Source organism: Daphnia carinata, chromosome 8 (genome assembly GCF_022539665.2).
Source record: "Daphnia carinata strain CSIRO-1 chromosome 8, CSIRO_AGI_Dcar_HiC_V3, whole genome shotgun sequence".
NCBI classification, from domain to species: Eukaryota; Metazoa; Arthropoda; class Branchiopoda; order Diplostraca; family Daphniidae; genus Daphnia; species Daphnia carinata.
Genome location: NC_081338.1, coordinates 8,224,480 through 8,243,295, shown reverse-complemented (window position 1 = coordinate 8,243,295; position 18,816 = coordinate 8,224,480).

The following is an 18,816-nucleotide window of genomic DNA, read 5'->3' as shown; positions in this document are numbered from 1 at the left end:
AAACAAATGCAACACACTACCTTTAACAGCAGAAAAACTACACATAAAATATCGGGCAGACTACATATAAGGGAATATAAGGAGTAAACATAATAATAACGACACGAAGCGAGATTGAACAGAGTCTTTCTGTATTCGGAGGGTCGAATTACAGTCGTCCTTCTACGTCAGCCTCGTGTACAGCTAGTCGGCTTTCTAGTTCGACTATGCGTTGGGTAACGCTGGCGAGCGACAACTGAAATCCACGCCAGCCGAAAAGTAACGATATTCCAAAGCCCAGCAACAACCCGACTATCGCGACAACTATTTCGTAGGGATAACGGAGCCCGACGGTGCGGTCGACCTCCATAGCCACTCTTGCTTTCTCTTCTTCTTCAATCACGCGCAAGTGTTCACCCATGAGTTAAACACGGCTCTGAAACTTAGCGCGGCGCGATAGTAGGGGCTTGTTAGGCGCACCATTTTTTTCGCCGGGCGATGAAGTTTCCTCTTCGGCAGTCTCCGATAGAAGTTGAACCAAATTCTCGAGCTGCGTCATAGTCGGTAGAGTGCTGTTGCTGAGTGCATGTTTGACACTTTTTCTGAAGCTTGCTTGAAAAATCCAATCGTCCGTGTGTGCTGAACACGACATTGGTACCTCGAAGACATCAAACGCTTCCTTCTTAATAACGGTGTTCGGTCTCCCGCGTTCGTGTGGACAGATGAACGTTATAGTCGTCTCTTGCGTCGTGGAATAACCCCACCTACGGTGACCTAGATACACCGTTTGTTGGCCTCTCCAGGGCTAAAGCTTAGTTTTGCAGTGAAGGCGGCTCCGCACCTCGTCCTTCAGAAACAGCGCCATTGCGCAACTTGACTCCCGGTGTTTCCTATTTACTGCTCGGCTGATTGGGCAGATGGACGTAGAGGAAGTCACACAGCGGGCAGAGTCGGACACCGACAATTCCACAAAAGCCTGACTATCACCGGCCACGGCGAGAAATGGGGGAAGGGGCTCAAACTGAGCACCTAGCGTGGCATTGCCGATGGGACGCGGCAAGCTGATGACCTCATACAGCGTAAATCTGAAAGGAAACTCGAACACGGGTAAGTGCATGAAAATGCGGAGGTAGTTACCTTCGGTGGCTACTACCACTTTCGCTTCCGCATACACCTTCCAGATATCCCCGTTCTGGATGGATGGGCTCAACGACCAGCCTGGAGGTAGAACCGCCTAGATTTCCTTCAGCACAGCTTGCACTTGTAATGGAGGAAAAAGAGTAACCGGAAGCCGCCCCATGGACATTGTAGCTATGCCAACCGAAAAGCTGTTCAGTTCTTCATCAAGCCAGGCGAGGGCGGACTCCACCTGCCGAAAGGCATCCTCCACTCTCGTGATTGCTATCCAATGTGTCTCCATTTCTCGTACGACTCCTTCCATTTTTTGGTCTAATTTCCAGGTTTCTCTCTCGATTTGCGCGAAAGCAGTCTGTAGCTCATTCACAGCATCAGCTACTGCTTTCGTTTCCCACAACGTCTCATTGATGAGAGATGCGTGGACCTCCAAAGCATGCACTATTGAGGTAGTCTCCGTGGACAATTTTTCCAGGCGACCATGGACATGTTCGAGGTCCTCCTGCGTGGACACTCCGAAGAGCCAATTGAGTACTTTACCACCTCCGTCAATTAATCCTCGCTTCCGCCTCGCTGCTTGCAGGTTAACAGCTGTTTTTAGGTCACTAAAACGTTGGTTACAACGCCGTAGCTTCCCTAACTCAACTAGGGCTCTCCCCTTCACATGTTGTTGTAGCGTCAGCTTAAATTTGTCTCTAGGGCCATCATAACGATTAGCCATAGTAACCACTTTCACTTCGAGCCACTCGTGTAAGGTCTTCATCATGGTTGTCAGGTGGTCGAACGTAAGGTCGGTGGCCACGACCCATTCGGAGTCGGAGAACGACACTTCCCCCTCGGATTTAAAAATCACTCCTTGATAAGCCACTACTTCTTTAGTTGAAGCGTGCTTAAATTCTCCTATCACCGTGAGGATAAACAGGAGCGGGAAGGTCAACAGGAATGTTTTTCTGGCCGCTCGGATCCTTGCGGAACGTCGGAGGCCTCCACCTCCCTCTTCAGCGGGCGGTGTGGCCGGTCGCGGAAGGGTGGACTCCGCGGGCGGTGGTTGCTCCGGTGGTTGTTCTGGTGCCCGGTTTCCAGTGTGGGCCCGGGGTTGGCGACGCAGACAAGTCTCCCCTGGTTGATCGCCGGTGCCCATAGCACTGGTGGCTTGCACCTGGGGCCTAGGACTCACACAATCGACGAAAGGCTTGATCTGCTTGACATGTACAATTTCGGATTTTGGGGACTTGCCGAGCTTGACCTCATAGTTGCTGGGAGTGGTTTGGCGCACAACCGTGTACGGCCCAAACCAGCGATGCAGAAGCTTCTCCGACTTCCCTACCTTCCGGATTGGTTTGTAAATTAACACCTCTTCACCAGGCAGATAAGTCGGGGCTTCTCGGCGTCCCTCATCGTACGGCACCTTCTGCTTTTTGTGTACCGTAGCGCTCAGCCTCTGTACGTCCTGATACGCTCGTTGTAACCTTTCCAAGGCCCATTTCGTTGGGTCCCGGTCGCGAGGAGGAACAAGATTGGGGTCGGAACTCAAGGCACCGTCGACAGGGAGAAAAGCCTCCATCCCATACACGAGGTAAAAAGGGGTCCTTCCCGTACTTTCCTGGCGGCTGGTATTGTAGGCGAAGGTTACAAACGGCAAGGATTCATCCCAATCCCGGTGATCCACACTGCACCACACCAACATACATAGATAGCATATCGGCTAGAGTATGATTTAGCCGCTCGACCAACCCATTTGCCTGAGGTCGGTATGCCGTGGTGGACGTATGGTTGATTTCCATCGCCTGTAGCACCTTCTGCGTCACCTCCGCCATAAAGCAGCGCCCTTGGTCGGTTGTCAATTGACGAGGGGCTCCATGACGTAACAACACACTTTTTACCAAAAAGTCAGCCACCTCTGCGGCGTCTGCTCTCGGCAGGGCTTTAGTCTCTGCCCACTTAGTAACGTAGTCAACGGCAACAATGATGTTGGTGTTACCGGTTTTCGAAGAGTGAAGGGACCTAAAATGTCCATTCCTAGTCTCTCGAAGGGACGCTCACTTTGCTGGATTTCCATGAATCCAGCCGGACGCTGGTATACCGGCTTGCGCGATTGACACTCGCGACACTTCCGCAGGAAATCACGGATCTCCTCTCCCATGCCTGGCCAACAATACCGGGCCTGTATCTTGTGTAGTGTCCGCGTGAGTCCCAAGTATCCAGCAGTAATGTCGTGATGACAAGCACGCATCACCTCCCCTCTGAAGGATTGGGGAACACACAGACGTAAGAGGAGACCGTCTTCCATGACTTTTGCACGATATAGCAGTCCATCCCTAAGACGATATTGGGGGTATGGTTTCCCTTTTTCCAATTCAGCAAATACAAGCTTCCACTCATTTTTCTGGGCGCACTGTAACGCACTTTTGCTTTCCAGGTCGACACTCAGGGCAGCAACCATACAGTGCAATTCTTCGTCCAGTTCTTGCGGAGAGTCCGTTGGGTAACGAGAGAGAGCGTCCGCGTCTGAATGTAATCTCCCGTTCCGATGAACGATACGTAGCAAGAATTCTTGGAGCTGGAGACTCCAACGAGCTAGGCGCCCTGCTAAGTCCTTCTTTGTCAACAACCAAAAAAGGGCGTGGTGGTCGGTTACCACCAGAGTTTCCATGCCCCAGATGTAACTGCGAAACTTCTTCACGGCCCACACCAAGGCCAAACACTCCTTCTCGGTGATCGAATAGTTATTTTCACTTTTAGACAGTAGTCGACTCGCGTAGGCCAATGGCCTCTCCACATTGTCAAAACGTTGTAGCAGTACGGCCCCTAGGCCGTAGTCACAAGCGTCAGGGTGAATTTCAAAAGGCCTATCAAAATCGGGGTAGGCTAAAATCGCAGCTCGAGTCAACGCCTGCTTCAATGAAAAGAAGCTCGCTTCCTGGGGTGCTTCCCACGCAAAACAACCTCCTTTCTTAAACAGGTCCGTAAACGGCTTTGCGGACTGGGCGAACTGAGGGATAAACCTACGGTAATAAGAACACAACCCAACGAAGCTACGTACGCATTTCAACCTTTCGCTCGGTTTATTGAAAGAGGATGGAATGGGAAAGTTGACAATGGCGTTAATTTTATCGGGATCAGGGCGGACACCTAGTCCACTGATTACGTGACCAAGAGCTTTGATCTCACTGGCTCCAAACTGACATTTGACTAACTTGATCTTTAAGCCCGCACTTTGTAAGGCGGTCAGAACTTGACGGACTCGGCTTAAATGTTCTTTCACTCCCGAAGCGTAGATAATTATGTCATCCAGGTAGACGAGGCAAATTGACCACCTAAGTCCGGCCAGGACTAAATCCATCATCCGTTGGAAGGTCCCGGGGGCTGAAGCCAACCCAAACGGCATCACCAGGAACTGGTATAGGCCGTCGGGGGTGACGAACGCGGTCTTTTCTTTGTCGGCCTCGTGAAGGGGTACCTGCCAGTACCCACTCTCAAGGTCGATGTTGCTAAAAATACAGGCATTTCCCATACGCGACAGCGTCTCTTCGATTCTCGGCAAAGGGTATACGTCCCTTACTGAGATGGAGTTCACCGACGATAGTCGACAGAAAAACGCCAGCTTCCATCCTTTTTCTTTACCAGAACCACAGGCGAGGCCAAGGGCTGCTTGAGCGCTCGATCACACCCTTTTTTAGCATTTGGTCGACCTGTTCCTGGACTATTGCTCTTTCTTTCCACGCGCTTTTGTAGGGCGGTTGGTGAACGGGTGCTGCAGTCCCCGTGTTAATGCGGTGCTCAGCCTCTCGGCGCATCCCTAGTTCACCATCTCTCAACGCAAAACAGGTGTTAAACTCTTCGAGTACGTCCACCAGCTTTTCAGCTTCAGCGGCAGGGAGGTCTGCCGAAACTTGTTTTCTAAAGGCTTCGCGGGGGATGGCCCCCGCATCCGAAAAGTCGGGAAGGACCTCCTCGGACGTTAGCACGATAGCCGCACCTTCCTCTCCGTTTTGCTGCACAGCTCCCTCAATGGGTACCACAGAAGAATCGATGATCTCCATCTGGCCTAACACCGTGCCCTCCCGCAAGTACGTTTGGCGATTAGCCCAATTTACGATGAGTACGCGATCGAGTAGGGGTCAGCTGACACTAGCACCTTCCCGGTGGTAACTCTCTTAACCCGCGAGAGATGCTCAGAGGGCTCAATCATCCAAGTTGCTTCCCCCAAATTTGTAGGTTCAATCTCTACCGGAACAATGGCCCGGGGAGGGAGCATTCTAGCTTTCTTGGCTACTATCTTCGGCCTTGACCTGCGCTCTGCCTCTTCAGCCAACTCTTCCACTAGGCTCCCTAGCACCAACTCCGGGCGCTCCGCATCATAGTTAATTTGCAACCTTTTAAACTGGCTAAGGAAATCATTCCCTAGCAGTAACTCGATGCCTCTCATCTCGAGTACTAGTACTTGACCGCTGGCCCTTTTACCCTGGTGCTCGATCTCTAACTCCATAGCTCCTAACGGAGGGGCCTTCTGACCATTTACCATCACCACCGACGGCCCATCCCACTCTACCCGTTCCCTCTGTAGCTTCCGCTGTAAATCAGGAGACGCCACCGATACTACGGCGCCAGTGTCGATTACGGCCCGAATATCCACTCCCTGACAGGTTACAGTTTCCGTAATTAAACGAGAAGAGTCTATAAGCAGGACCGTTGGTTCCTGGGCTTCGTCCTCGTCGGTCGAGACCATCCCGACGCTCATGCTATCGCTTTCTCGGGCTTCGCGACTTTCGACCTTCTTCTCACGGGTTGCCCCATCTGTGCGCGACCCGTCTCTTCGGTCGTCCTTCCGGCTCCCCTTTCTATCATCCTGCGGGTCGTCGCGTCCCGCATCCGGCTGCTTGCGCGCCGGCTCCTTCTTTTTGTCATTCACCTTTTCCGCCATACAATAGCGAGCGATGTGACCTGCTTTCCCAAACCTATGGCAAATCGGTTTCCCATCCGACGTGCGTGACGCGAAGGAGACGGAACCCTGTGGAGACCTCGCCCCCTCCCTCTTAGCAGTGGTCCCCGAGGATTTAGCTGCCCGCTTCAATTCAGCGAGTTCCGCCTTTAACTCAAGAAATAAGTCGCGTAACTCGTCTTTCGTATCTTGCTTAGGTGGTGCCCCACCCTTCGCAGCGCCCAGGACGCTAATGGCCCAGTCGAGTCGATTAGCTAATTCCGAGGCCTCGGAGTGCAATTTTAGGGCTACCAAAAACTCTGCGGACGTTTTGGGGCTAACTATCCAAACCTTCTCCAGCAAGGTGGGCTTCAGTCCCCTAAAAAGATAGTCTACTTTTGCCTCCTCAGACATCCCCGGATCTACCTTACGACATAAGTCGATTACGTCGTAGAAGTATTCTACTCCCGATTCCTCGATGCCCTGCTTGCGCTGCCGTAGTCTAGCTTCTTGATAGCGGCCATAATGCTGTGACTGAAATTCCGTGAGGAATCTCGTTCGCAACCCGGGCACCGCCGGGACAGCAGCTACCCCCGGGGCCGCTGCCACCGCTGGAGTATCCTCCCAATCCGTGGGAGCGCCCGAGCAAAGGAACCACTTACGAGCCGCCCCATCCAGATGCATCCCAAAATTTTCGGCCTTCTCGGTATTCCCCCAACGATTGTACTGAGCAGTACTCTCGTAGCCCTCCAACCAATCGGCCGCATCCTCCTCCTTTTTCCCGTAGAAAATTGGAGGAGAACGATACTTCAGCTGAGGGGCCGGTGCCCGCTGAGCCATTGCCAACTGTGTCAAGGGGGAAGGGACGGTGCTACTAGAACGTTCGCTGCTTGTCTCCTCTTCGTCACTAGAAGTCTCTACAGGCGAATCTTTCGAAGAATCGTTAGGACCTCTCCAACCCCGGAAGCTTGAACCCTGGAAGCTTGAACCCAAGTCTTCACTAGTCTCTCCTTCTGAGGGTCCCGATTCCGCCAAAACCTCGCGCAAATCTCCCGAGTCCCACTGCAGGGATTCGGCGACGGTTCTATCTATTGCGCCCTCAACTAATTCGCCTCTACTGGCAGACTTACTGTCTAGGAAAAGTGGGTACGTCGACGCACGTTCTCTCCCACCTACTTCCTCACAGGTGCTCGCCGGCTCGACTACCGTCTGCTCTCCGATCCCACTATCCCGGGGTTCTGTTGCGCTCGCAACCTCTGGTAATTACAGACAACCTGAGTCTGTGCACCTACGCTCCCGACCGGTTTCTGAGATTCAGCTCCAGGATTCGAAGCTGATCGTGGGTGAAGTCTGAGTCCCTGCGTCTACGCAAGCTCCCGTAGGGACTTTAGGCTTAACCCCCAATTCCCTTCCTTGTTCTACGCGCTCCCTAATCTCCCTCTCAGGTGATGCTGCCATCCCCCTTATCCTTTTACTTTGCCTAAGTTGACCAAAATTCATCTACCCCCCTAACCCGAAATCCTACGACTCTCCGGTCTCAAGGTTCTCCCCGTACACCTATTTTACCCACAGAACAAGGTCTTCACAGGCAGTGGAGGAAAACAGAGGGGCAAGAAGTTCGGCCGGAACTGTGGTCCTATGCCCAAGCAATTTAAGGTAACCGTACCCGCTGGTCGCACTTCCCAAGGACCTCTCAACAGTACCCGCCTCCTAGCTCCTTACTCCACTATTACCTTCACGAAAACGCCAAAAGACTTACCTTACTCTAGCAGGCAGGTGTACCCTGCATCTCCACCATGTAACGACCGATCACGGGAGTAACTGTTTATTTGAGGGTTTTAACCAACACGGCAAACTACACAAGGCATAGCACTAAAAGGATAACATCAAAGGGGGAAAAACTGCTTACACTGAGGGCAGAAACGCACCAGTTAAAGAAAGTAGACTAACACGACTAACTCACGTCCGACCAGACTACCCACTGCCTGACTACTCTGCCCGGGTTTTTCATGGTTCGCATCTTCCGTCCATCCAAGGCTAAAGCGATCGGATGGAGGAAGACGACCATTTCCGACGGATGGTGAGTCTCCCCGTTACAGCTATAACGGAGCGTTGAAGCTCTCTCCCAGGCCACTCTCGTCTTTCTTGAACTAGCAAGAAACCATTCGCTACAATATAGTTGTTTTAAATTTTGGCAAAATTTGTTTTCGTACATTCTTCAAATGCGTCTTTGAATGTATTTAACTGCTGGTTTAGTTACTTTACATTGAAATAAGTGTTGTATTGTTTCTATTTCTTCACATCGGTCACAGGTAGATGATGTTATTTGGTTACATTTAATTAATCCTTCTTTGGTTGGGAGTACGTTATGGATTTACATAAAAAGATGTTCTTTTTGCAAAGGTGATAAAAATTTTTGTGTTAGTGCTTTAAAATCTGGTCAAAAATTAGTATTTGGATTTTTTGTAATTATCTTTGGGGTTTTTTTTTACTTTATTGACTAGTATATGGTATGTTTCTTTGGTTTTAATTTCCTGGGTTAATATTGTTTTTTGTCCTATTTTGTGAATATCTTCCACAACATTTTTTAAAAATAAAAGAGGTTTATCACAGCTTGGTCCAGGTGTAATGTCTATAACTTTTCTCAGTTTAAATCCTAACCAGTAACTAAGCATTTTCCCATTTTCGCTTTTGGGATTTTTCATTAAGTGAACAATCAGGTTTTCTAAAAAGAGGGAACGATATTTCATTTGAACATTGCTTATGTTTAATCCTCCTTCATCGGCTTCAAGGTAAAGCTCATCTTTTGCTAATCTTTCTAATTTGTGCTGTCAAATAAAATTTTGTCCTATTTACTGGATCTTCTCCGTGTGCTCCCTAGGTATAGGTAAAATTTTTGCCAGGTGAAAGGAATAGAACGCGGTGCTCCCGAGTCGCTGTCGCGGGCTATACGCATGAGCCGTTCAATCAATATCCAATGAAGATAATACCGACAGGTCGCTAAACACTTACACTGTATAACAGCTTCAAAACCTTGTAACAACTAACGTCACCTGTACTGTTGTCTTCCTTCACTTTTTCTTATTTCTCTACTACCTTTAACAAATTAAAATAATCCAATAAACCAACCAAGTGGTGGAAAGGAAAGAACCAATATTCGAACAGGGAAAAAGAAACCAATCGCTGTTGCTTTTCACGCCAAATAAGCGGAACTGGAGATATGAAGAAACAATTCAGCTGACACCGAGAAATAATGAAGATGTTGAAAATAAAAACCAATCTCAAAACGGGTGTGAACAGCCAGTGAGGATTTTCTTGACTATAAAAGTCACGACACATCTCCTCGCAGACCTACACTCGCAGTTATCCACAGCTAAGAGACGTTTAGAACAAAAAAACAAGAAAAGATATTCTCTCTACAATGGTCGACAACAACAAAGATAACCGTTCAGGAGGAAGCGCCGCGAAACGGGCGTGTCGACAGAATCTGCAACAGTTTCACGCTGCCGAGGAACCGCAAATTAATCCCGACGCCCCAATCGCACCACCGCAAGAAGAAGCCGCACCAGCCGCAGCCGCACCAGCCGCAGCCGCAGCTGCAGCAGACCTCAACCCAGCGGAAGAATTCCGGAGACGAGTCCGCGAACATCAAGAGGAGCTCGATGCCGTGACGCATTCACTTACCCAGCTGATGGTCCGATCCATTGAACTGGGAAAATGGAGAAAACCCACAGAGTGGTTTAAAGAAATCCTGGATTTGGATCCGGCGAATCGGCATCCGCCGCTTTTCGGATGGCCAGCCGAGAGCTGCGCAGACGATGATCTTTGTCTCCACTTCCACGAACACCGTTATCCACCACCATACTAAACAGCAGAAGAAAATCAACAACAAAAATTTTCTAACTATTTTTATGTAGTCCCTACCTATTCTATGTAACCAGTTTCCCTTCCGTGTTACATGACAATAAAAATAGGCCGTAGCTAAAAAAGTTCCATTTCTTCATAAGATAAACGCTGGAACCTAGGGAGGGAACCATTATAGGAAAAACAAAATAAAATAAAGGTTTTGAAAACTTCATTACCTTAGGTTAGGGTTGCTTGTAGAAGAGGGCGAATAAGTATATGCTACATGCATAACTTGTCCGTCTGTCAAGTTATTAAAACAACCCAACTCCCGTTCTTATAATAAAAAGTAAAAATTTTCTCTGCCCATTCGCCACACGTTATCCGCGACAGACTTCTTTCTAGTAAATGACACAAGTTGCTGAAAATGCATTCTCGCATTTTTCCATTTCCCTTATTCTTATTCTTTATCTCTCTCGCGCCAGGTAGAGTTTTCACCTTCTATTCCTTCTTTTTCATAGACAGTATACTCCCCATTTATACGCGTTAATATTGCCTCTACGTTTTGCCACAGGGCAAGTAACATGTCTCGTTTTCAACACAATATGTCTGGAGCGAATGGCCTTGTTTAACGCCTTGAGGGATAGAGCCACTTCTTCTCATATATCACATTCTTTCTCTCTGTCTCTTCCTTCCATTCTCTTTCTCTCTTTCTTTCTCACTACGTAGGACGTAGAAAAAATCTAACTTTCGCATCTTTCTATTTCATCATATATCTATTTTCCGAATTCATATGCACGCCTTCTTGTAGCTTGATATATCAGCTACTTCGAAAATGAAGAGTTAACTAGCCAAACTGGGGATTTGAACCTCAGACCTTAAGCATTAAAGCTGAGAGCGCTACCATAGAGCTATTAGCTACTATTTTACACCTGGCGTAAAAGATTGGGTAATATACCAATTGTTTCCGTTAACTGCATTTTCTTTGTGCGTCGTAGTATACTTTTCTTTATGTGCTATCCCTACCGCCTTTTTAGAACTTAGGAAAATTCGAACACTGCGTATGTCCTTTCACGGCAAAAAAACTTTTTCCACCGTAAACTTTTAAACGTCTTTCTTCTCGTCCTCCCCGCTAAACTATATTATATTTTATTGTTTTCTCTTTTAGATAATTAAGTATATCTTCTCCTCTTTCCAACGCTACTAATTACGATACATAAATTTTTCTTCCCCCCGAAAACACAGTTATATTCCAGTGTCCTATATTTTCCTTCCCTTTTTGCCGTAGCTAACTAGGAAAAGCCGACGGGAAAGTAGTTGACCTTTCAAAAGCCGTAGACTATTTTTCACTTTCGTTTTTCTTACTCTTTCACTTCCTATGTTTGATCCTATTTTATAAAACCCACACGATAAAGTTATATATTTTTGTCAGTTACATTGTTCTCTTTTATTCTTGTATGTTTTTTTTATACAGTATACTCTTCCGTATATAGAAATATCTCTATTTCCATTTCTGCTGTTATTGTGCCTTCACGGGTTACACTCGCGAGCATTTGAAACAACCGTGTGCGATTGTTCGGAGCCGTCGAAAATGGGAATTATTCAATTCTCTGACGCGAATTGTAGCCGAAATCTACCGAAAATCGTGCCATCAGTGTAAAATATTCCGTATATAGTGAAGAACGAGCTGCGATCAAGTTTCCGGGATATATTTGTGCGCGCTGGAAAAATATAAGACATATTACAATGAATTTTTTTGGACAAACAGTGATCGTGCCAGATAAAATTTCCATCGATACAACACCCGCTGAGTGTAACGAAATGATAAACAATAAAAGGTGCGACGATCAACGAATGACTTTTTCGGAAGGAAAATTTTTGTTCGACGACGAACCCGATGTTTCTGGATATTGGTTGCAAACAATCGATTCCGAAATAATAAACTGTGTTCTCGATAAAATTCAACTTTTCCAACAAAGGGAGAATGCGGAATTTTCGACACCTATCGGAACTGCTTCTGCTGCATCAGGAAATTTGTCACATAATCATTTAACTCTGATTTGGGACAAAACCTACACACAGAAAACTAAATCAATTACCCGGCTTGTCGAAGAAGGTACCGGCAAGTTGATACAATTACCTGAGGAAAAACAAATTTTCAGACTTCAAGACGACCGAAATCAACTAGACTTTCATTTGTTGCCGATATCACGCTGTGTTTCAATACAGAAAAATTGCTCCAATACGACTTCTACCTTTGAAATCCTTGGCCAATCACAACTCTTTGTCACAACGGCGGCCATCATGAAAAATTCAACAACAACATCGGAGCCCCCAGCGCCATCTAGCGCTGAAGATTTAAACATACCGGCTAATATTCAATATATTCGAGATCAACTGACCGATCATGAAAACGAATTGGCACGATAAATTCAATTAAACTGCGATGGTCGCAAAGCCAAACATGAAAGAGCCGTTACAACTGCTCAATATAATGGATGGTTAGCAGCCTCACAACAACAATTACCCAAGTGCACAAAATTACAAGCATTCGGTAAAACGGCTGTACTGATCAAGTGTAAAGCCTTAAATGTCACATTTGATACTATTTTGACTTCTTGCGGACCGCAACCAAAATTCCAAAATTATACAATTAACCTCGATGGCTGGGAACGTGTTAAATATTCCCCTTGCTATTGGACAAATGGATTCGTAAACTTTAACGACAAACCTTATGCTTTCCGCAACAACACAGGAGCTGATTGAAGCCACAATTGTGTTGCCTGAGCAGACGCTCGCACACTCTTTTCGCTGCGAAAACGTCGAGTTTTAGGACTACGTGCATCAAAGTAATCCGGCATATACCGACAACATGCTTAATCTCATGGACATCATGGCCGATATAGCTGACGCGATCAACGAACACCCGCCATCGGAATATACCTTACGTCAAAGACCTAGTGCGCCAAACATTTTTGTGACGGCATCTGGTGTCGGAAGTTATACATGTTGGTGGGAGACTATCAAGAACTATTTTTTTTCATCGGCATATTATGCCTTTTAGTGCTTCTTTTCTTACGTACATTTGCTATAGTTGCGGCCTTTTTACCGTCATTTGGGTCGTATGCTGCCGCCCCACCTACAAATCACGGCAACCAGCTTCCGAATCCATTTCCATGCATGCAGTCTGATTACGGGACGTAATCTCACGCCGCCGGGAGTGATGTAACGAAGCCAATATACGTCTTCAATTATATTCCTTTTCCGTAGTATCTTTAATAATTAATTAGTATAAAACATGTCAATTGCAACAACATATATACGCAACACGGGTGACTCAGATGGACACTTGCTAGCTGACTCACGCAGGCGGTACGTCATCAATATCACGCCACGCTGGACACATCTCTTGATTGGCTGCACGCGTGAAGTTTACAAGCACCTCCCAATCGTGCCAATTTGCCAATATGCAAAGTTTAATCGTGAACCCAAAATATGGGAAGGATCAGACTAGAACTTGCATCTGAGTAAAGTATTCGCCTGAATTAAATTTTGTTGCGCTTATCTTTGGTTAGTAGTACTGTGTAGGAAATTGTACGCTTTAGTGTGAACGTATTTGCCTAAATTGCTTTAATTTGCATCTGTTCAAACTTAGTTATTCTTGGACAGTGCATTTGTCCTCTTCTTGACACTTGTTCAATCTATTTGATTGTGAATTGCCTTAGTGAGCGTGAGGTTATCTCGTTCGCTTCCGTGTCGATTTCTTTCCGCTACCTACTCGTGTTATCACGGTAAGACTTGGTTATAATTGTCTCTCTTTCTCACTCCCGTTGCCCTACTGCTTCTTTATTTTCTTTCTATGTCTTGCTTTTTGTTGTATGCTTCACTTAGAATAATAAATCCATCATTGTGGGGAATACGCCTCCGAGCTCGTTTTTATCTTATTGTCTTAATACAGTAAAGTCAGTCTTCCCACACGGGAAGATGCTTTACACTATGACCACCTAAATTGACTTATAGAAGAAAATATTTCACATGAATGGAAAGTATTTTGTAATTAAATACAGAAGAAGGAATCCGGAATTTTTTATCCTGTTCGTATCAAGGTATATATATTTAAACATGAATATTCTTTTTTAATATTCATAAAGCTTTAGCGGATGTTTTCATCGCCAATTAAAATATGAGTGAATCGAAAATGGACTTTAATGATGGAAGCAACACTTGTAGTAGTCCGAGTTAATCTTTAAACGAGTCTTTATTATTAAGGTTTGTATGTGTGAATGGTTACATTTGTTTTTAAATGATCCAAATTTTCTTTTGTATGAAATTACAAGAACAGATGTTCATCAATCATTCAGTTCTTTCCAGAACAATTGTCCCGGCGAAAACTACACCTTTAGAACCTACCACCTAGCGATGACGTAAAGGCAGACCAATCACATTGCCCTACCAAATTGCTGTATAACCCCAATATCTCTTACCCCAACCGCAATTATGTTTCGTCTGCTTCAAACCCCACGTTTCTAACACTACACAATACACGTCCATTTCTTGTCTCGTGAATATGTGACCTCCGATCCAAGAAAAGCGTCCTACTGATCTCGCCTACTTATACTCCTAGATATCTCTATTCACAATTGACGTGTAGTACAAGTCCGTGTTCTAAGCCACATTTCTTGTCCATAGTCAAAGTTCTTGTTGTTGTGTTTCGAGACGAAACATTCTGGCCATGATCCCTGATTTGTCCGAACCACTAGGTAACAATGTTGTTCCACTCCTTTCCAAGTTCTGGCTATATTAATACCCATATTAGTAGGTTCTCACCCAAGACTTATATCCTGTATGTGTGTATGAGTGGTCATCTAGCCTGTCAGCCCGTCAGCCTGTCAGCCCGTCAGCCTATCAGGTACTCTAAGTGATACCTAAATTGTCACACCTTTACTAAAGCCTATTCGTCTAGGCACCATATTCAAAACACACAATACAATTCCTCTCCGCTAAGAGTTTCTATTCCTGGTGAATTCGACAGCAGTCTGGGAAACTGCCCCATACTAATTTTATTCGAGGAAACAACAATGATTCGTTCAACCACAAACCAATTGCCAACTCGTAAAGCCTTTGGCAACCCTGGAAGTATTAAAGATACAATATATTTATACTCACCAACTGAGAATAGCGTTGGCAAGTGGCGTGGACAGCGGTGTGGTTCACAGTTTCCGTGTGAAAACCTAGCTTTTCTAATTAATTTATAGGACACTTTCTTCGATCTTGCATGGTCAGTAAGTGTGGTTCATAACCTCCGCCAAAGAATGAATGAGCTAAGAGAAAGAAACCAAACGAAACACGGCTTTGTCTTTTTATTTTTTTCAAAGCTCGCATCAAAACAACTTCGCGAGGAAATGCAATGGAAAAATGATGGAGAGATTTATCTACGTCCTGGAATAAATGGAATGACAAACGTTTTAGCAGTAATTATAGGTATTTTTTCGTTATTTTCTATCCTTTCTAAGCTGGTAAATAGATTATTTTTTCCTTTTCAGTAACCACTGAAAAGGAAAAAAATCAAATTAAAGGAAAAACCACTTGCGTCGATTGAGATATCTCGTTCTGTCGAGTTGCTGCAAGTAGCAAGGAAACAACTGGAAGATAAATATCGAAAAAAAATCAACTAATGGGCGATGACTCAAAAGCAACTATTTTCAAGAAAATTGCAAAAAAGACGGAAGCAAAAAGCCGTGGCACTAAAAAAACATTCCAGACTGTCTCAAGAGCCGAAAATATAAAGACATCTGCTCACATTTGCAAATCTGTTTTACTCATCTTAATAAAGCCTTTCAAAAGTTTAGGATACCATTAGGATCAACCACTGCATTTTAAGTACAAGTTATAATTATGGCCGCTGCTTTGTTCGAACCTTCTGGCTAAGCTTTTTATAGAAACATGAAAATTTGAATAAAATAATGTTCCTTGCGAAAATATAGTTTTGTATTCACTATATAATGCTAATATTATTAAAACAACTAAGTCTAGGTAACAACAAAATGAAATTAGTACAGAAACTCATTTTTATACTGATTTGGTTCTAATATATATTTGAACTACATACGGAATATGCATGCATTTCCTATATCTTTCATATACCGTATTTAAGAGGTACTATCGTACTGAAAAATGCTTCTGTAACTAGTATTAATAATATTGTCTTTAAAAAATGGCTCTGGAAGCCGTTAAGGTCGCGCATTCATGGTCAGATGATTCCCGTGTGAAATCTACGTTTTCATTCACAATTCGCAGACAGAAAACTCAGCTGAAAGGCTGGAAATCTCCAGCGGGTTTCACTTGCTAGGGATGAAATGAATACTACATTTCACTGACTTTTCAGTGGCACCGCATTGAGCAATCCTTTGAAATTTTAATCATAAATTCTTCCCAAATAGGATCCCCTTATTCATCTCCGCTTTATCATTCGTCTCCACATGATCCAAGTTTAATCCGTATTAATGATTCATAACTGATTCATAAACCGTAAGAGACTGAAGTCTGATACAGAGCTGATCCAATAATAGTACCGGCTTCTGCACGACTTTTTTTTTTTTTTTTTGGAAAGTCAAATGGCTCTGAAGAAGACAACTGGTTACCAGGTCTGTCTTCAGATGATGAGCTTGGGTTGCCTTTTAGTCCCCACCTTCTTCTTTATCTTTTGTTTTTTGGGCTTGGTTTGTGAATGCCATTTTCGTGTGTTCTCATCGTTGGTATTTTTTCTCTCCTTCTTTAGAGTTTTGTTGTTTAATTCTTATTTTTGTTACCTTATGTGAGTATATTGATTTCTGCGTTTGTTTTGTTTTGTATCATGCCGTTTAGTATGCGCTGGGTTTTATATTCTGTGGATGAGACCTGTTTCTTTGAGATATTTTACCAAGCCATACTGGATCTCGTATTGTGTGCTGCTGTTTAATTCTAGGTTGATTTCCAGCAGGTTTGGTAAATCAAGTTTTATTTTTTTCTCTGTAAAGTATTTTGTCAGCGCTAGGCTTACCATTTCTAGGGCCGTGCAATACAGCAAGGGATGTTCCGTTGACTCCAGCTCCTCAAGGACCTCCAGGATAATTTTGTTGTGATATTTCTTATAGATGGCTGTTTGCTCTGCGATTGATAGTGTGTTGTTACACCTATTTTGGGCTTCTTCTGGAGAGCTTTCAAGGGAAGCTATAGAGTATGCTCTCTCATTTCCCGGGATGCCGACGTGACTCGGGATCCAGGAGATCGTTGTCCAAGTGCCTGAGCTTTTTAAATTTATAGCTAATTGTGTGATGTCTTGTAATATAGGATGTTTCCCTTCTTCAGGGAATTCCAGAGCTTTAGAACTTCTGTTTTTTTACTTTGCTTATTTGTAAGTAGTCTAGGGTAATAGGCGTTTTTGTCCAAGGTGGAAGATCATACCGTTGGTCATTCTGATTTTCTCCTTCTTGGAATAGCTTGAGGTTTCCCCTGATTGTGTGGAATGTTGCCATGTATAGCGCCGGCGTGTTAAGGTTTTTCCAGCTTATGGGGTTCCTTCTGAGGCTGTAGCACTGTTGGAACATAGGGTGGTTTGGTTGTGTTTCCACTCTGATTAGGTTCCTTCCGGGCAGCTATATTTTCCTTGTTGAAATTGGTTGAAGGTCCAGTTCTAGCAGCATTTCTTTTATTGGAGTAGACTAAGGAGCGTCTAGAATAATCCTCATTGTACTGTTTTGAATGGCGTCAAGTTTTTGTTGTCTATTTTTACCTGACCTGCCGAACACCATGATGCCGTAATCTATTCTGCTTCGCACTAGTGCTTTGTACATTGTGACCAATGAGGCTATGCTCGGGCCGTGTTTAGTTTGGGCATGATATCTTCAGTTTGTTTGTTCCATCTTAATCCTTTATCAAAGTATATTCCTAAGCGTTTAATTTTTTCACTTCAGGAATTCTTGAGCCGGCTATAAATACTAGCGGTTTTATTTGTTCTCTTTTATGCCTCGTAAATTTGATGAGGCTGGACTTGGGGCCTGAGAATTTGAATCTCCATTTCTTGCTCCATGCTGTAACCCTGTCTAGGTATGTTGTTAATTTGTCTTCCGCCTCTCGTCCATCTTTGGCATATGTATTGCATTCTATGTCATCGGCAAACAGTAAAGTTTGACCTGGTTCGGCTATTATGGGGAAATCATCCAACATAATTGAAAATAGTTGAGGGCTAAGTGGCGATCCTTGTGGTACTTTGAGGTACTTTGAGTTCCCGGTCCTCTGAGGTTGTATGTCCGATCCTTACGTTATAACTGCTATCGCTAAGCAGATTTCTCAACCAGCTGAGGATTTTCCCAGTAATACCTTTCTTGCTTAACTTATAGAGCAAGCCTTGGATACAAGTAGTGTCGAAAGCTTTTGATATATCTAGGAAAACTGCGTATGCGTTTGTGGCACTTATATTACTGAATCTTTTTCTGATGACGTATTCCAGTCCAATGATATTATCCATAGTGCTCCTTCCTTTTCGAAAGCCAGCTTGTGTGTTCAACCTCAACCTCTTCCTTTCTAGTAACCATACTATTTTTCTGTTGACAATTCGCTCCATGATTTTTCCTAGACACGAAGTCAATGAGATTGGTCGATAGGATTCTGGGAATTCAGCAAGCTTCTCAGGTTTCCTGATAGGGATAACAGTTGCTTCCTTCCCATCTTGTGGAACAAAGGCTGTTTGTGACATGTTGTTTAGGAGATGCAGTAGATGTATCTTGTTGTCATAAGATAGAATTTTTAACATCATGTTGTGCTCTCTATCCTGGCCCATGGCATTGCTCTTTAGGTTGCTCATTCAATATCTTAGCTCCCTTTCGGTAATTTCTGAATTTAGGTCGTTCGGTTCTTTATCTTCCATTTGCCTTTTAGGATGTTGTTCCAGTCTAGGATTA